Here is a 3,848-nt window from a genome sequence, read left to right as displayed (position 1 = left end):
ATTATTCTTGGAACATTTCCAAATAGCCCTGACTTACACTGAGTCTTCAAAAGCTCAATTATATTTCACATAAAGTCCATACCCACCTAACAAAACCACTCCAGGTACCTGCCCCATAGAGATCTCTCCCAGAGTCCAAAAGAGGTGCTACAAATGGCTGGTATTCTAATCTGAGGGATATCAATTGAATCTACAAACTAAGACAATGTAAAAATTATTCTTAGGGTCTGTGACACCAAATTCTGAATTGGGACAGTGGCTATTTATGCCAAAACATCTGTCTTATTATATGGCTTTTCCCAGGAAGAGATGAAGAAATGTCTCTTCAGACCACAGGAGTGCACTGAGGACAAGTTAAAGAAGTGATTCCACCCATGTCAGGTCTAATGAGTCAGTGAGTTTATTAAGGTTTTATTAGTACTTTTTATTGCCCTCTGTCATCCCCTTCAGGTGGGCAAGCACATGAGATAGCTTAGCAACCTGGGCTCCTCTTGCTTTGGGTTTTACATACACTCCTCTTCTGACAATGCATTGGGCAACCCAAGACCTTCACTTGCAGGTATTATCCATGCAAATCCCCATTTTAAGACTGCGTCTACCATCCTAGGATATCACCCATCCCCAATTAGGCTGCATGTATACACCACTGCAGACAATGCATAGGATTCTCTGTCCCGATAACTCATTCAGATCTACCCTTTTGTGTCTGGTTTCTATTTAGATACGTCTGGGTATGGGATTGAGGAGGCTGATCACATGGGCAGCCTCACTTCCATATGTCAGCACCCATGGTAAGGATAAGACAACCAGGCCTCTTCAACTCATCCTTGGTTCTTCTGTCCCTGTTCAAGGCATCAATTGTGTTGTATGAATTTTCCAGGGGAGACACAAACAAGTGTCTATTCACCCCATCTAAGTACCCACGACAGACCAAAGAAACATCTTTCTAGTCTAGTTTGTGAATGTGTGAGTTTATTAGAGTGAGGGTTACTTACAGGAACACGGACCAATCAGAGGCAGCTGCATCCCTGAAAAGCCCATCCTAGCAAGGCAATGATTCACCACAGCTTCAGCCATGGAGCCCCCTGCATGATTTGCAGGAACCTCAGCTGCTCTGAAATCTCCACTTCCACAGAATGCTTTTTGCTTGTATAACCTTGAGGAGAGCTTAAGTCTCTGTACTTTCTAAGATTTGTGATTTTTTTCTTCATGAGTCTTCTTTTACTTTATATTTAAAATGTATGTCTCATGCATGTTCACATGTGTGTCAAGATGTAAGACTCATGTTAGGCCTCAATCGCTTTCTGTGTTTTTCATCAAGGCAGGGTCTCTCATTTGAACCCAGAGCTTGCAGATGTACACACTCTCTAGTATCCAGCTTGCTCCATGGTTCCACTGTCTCTGCCTTCTGAGTATGGAAGTATGAGGTGAACACTGCACACACTCAACATTTATGTGGATTCTGGAATTTGAGCTCTGTTTCTTATATCTGCATTGGCATGGAAAATGCTTTATGTACTGTGTATTTTTTTGTGTGTATATGTGTGTGTTCATGTGTGCATGTGAGTTGAAAGATAGAGAGGAAGGTAGAGAGTTGAAGTTGGGTATTGTCAGGATCTGACATATTAACACGCATAACCCTTAGTTTTCCCATGGTGGTAGTGGGTTGATCAGTGTAAAGAGAAGATAACATAGAGGGAATTCATCCAATGACTCCCTGGCATTAACTATTTGATGTTGTCATGGTCAGTGGCTGTGGGTGAGTTGAGTTTGCACTAGTTTTTTGAGCATGTCGCTTGAAGGAGAACTTTGGCATCTTCAGTAATTGCATCAATTAAATAAAATTGCAAGTAAAAGTCTTTTAAAAAGTAAAGACCTAAACCAAGGAGGCCACCATTAGCCGAGACAGATGTCTTCAAATATTGAGGCTATTTCCCACTTTCTCTTCTATCAAGTTCAGTGTAACTGGATTTATGTTGAAGTCTTTGACCCACTTTGACTTGAGTTTTGTGCATGGTGACAGACATGGATCTATTTGCAATCTTCTACATGTCCACATTCAGTTATGTCAGCACCGTTTGTTGAAGATGCTTTCCTTTTTCCATTGTAAAGTTTTGGCTTCTTAGTCAAAAATTGTATGTTCATAGGTGTGTGGATTAATGTCAGGGTCTTCAATTTGATTCCATTGGTCCACATGTCTGTTTTTATGCCAATACTAAGCTGTTTTTCACTACTATAACTCTGTAGTAGAGCTTGAAGTCAGGGATGGTGATGCTTCCAGAATTTCCTTTATTGTACAGGATCATTTTAGCTATTCTGGGTTTTTTGTTTTTCCATATAAAGTTGAGTATTTTTCTTTTGAGGTCTGTGAAGAATTGTGTTGGGATTTTAATGGGGATTGCATTGAATCAGTAGATTGCTTTTGGTAAGAGTACCATTTTTATTTTTAATTCATTTTTTAATTTATTTTATGTGTATTGCTGTGGAGGTGTCAGGTCCCCTGGAACTAGAGTTACAGACAGCTGTGAGCTGCCACGTGGGTGCTGTGAATTGAACCTGGGTCTTCTGAAAGAGCAGTCAGTGCTCTTATCCTCTGAAACATCTCTCCAGCCCCTTAGATTGCCATTTTAACTATGTTGATCCTACCTATAAAAAAGCATGGGAGATCTTTCCATTTTATGATATCTTCTTCAATTTCTTTCTTCAAACACCTAAAGTTCTTGGCATACAGGTATTCTGCTTGTTTGGTTAGAGTTGCCCAAGATAATTTTATGTTATTTGTGGCTATTGGAAAGGGTGATGTTTCTCTGATTTTGTTCTCAGGCTGTTTATCATTTGTATATAGGAGGGCTACTGATTTTTTTATTTAATTTTGTATCCTGCCACATTACTGAAGGTGTTTATCAGCTATAGGGGTTCCCTGGTAGAATTTTTGGGGTCACTTATGTAGACTATCATATCAGCTGCAAATAGTGAAAGTTTCACTTTTTCCTTTCCAATTTGTATCCCCTTGATCTCCTTTTGCTGTCTTATTGCTCTAGCTAGAACTTCAAGTACTATATTAAATAAATAAAATAAATTAAATAAAGAGAGTGGATTACCTTGTCTTGTTCCTGATTTTAGTGAAATTGCTTTGAGTTCCATTTAGTTTAATGTTGGCTGCCAGCTTGCTATATATTGCCTTTATTATGTTTAGGTATGTTCCTTGTATCCCTGATCTCTCCAAGACCTTTATCATGAAGGGGTGCTGAATTTTGTCAAAGGCTTTTTCAGCATCTAACGAGATGATCATGTTGCTTTTTTCTTTCAGTTTGTTTATTTGGTGGATTACACGGGCAGATTTCTGTATATTGAACCATCTCTGCATCCCTGGGATGAAGCCTACTTGGTCATGGTGGATAATTTTTTTGATGTGTTCCTGGATTCAGTTGCCAGTATTTTATTGAGTATTTTTGCATCAGTGATCATGAGGAAGATTGGTCTGTAATTCTCTTTCTTTGTTGCATCTTTGTGTGGTTTGGGCATCAGGGTAATTGTAGCCTCATAAAAAGAGTTTGACAATGTTTCTTCTGTTATTATTGTGTGGAACAGTTTGAGGAGTATTGGTATTAGCTCTTCTTTGAAAGTCTGGTAGAGTTCTGTGCTACCACCATCTGGTCCTACCTGTGCTTTTTTTTTTTTTTTTTTTTTTTGGTTGAAAGACTATTAATGACTGCTTCTATTTCCTTAGGGGTTATAGGTCTACTTTAGTTGTTTATCTGGTCTTGATTTAATTTTGGTATATAGTACTTATGCAGAAAATTGTCCATTTCTTTTAGATTTTCCAATTTTGTGCAGTACAGGTTTTT

This window comes from Peromyscus californicus, unplaced genomic scaffold (genome assembly GCF_007827085.1).
Source record: "Peromyscus californicus insignis strain IS unplaced genomic scaffold, ASM782708v3 Scaffold_17__1_contigs__length_78620276, whole genome shotgun sequence".
Classification (NCBI taxonomy): domain Eukaryota; kingdom Metazoa; phylum Chordata; class Mammalia; order Rodentia; family Cricetidae; genus Peromyscus; species Peromyscus californicus.
This window is presented reverse-complemented; position numbering follows the sequence as displayed.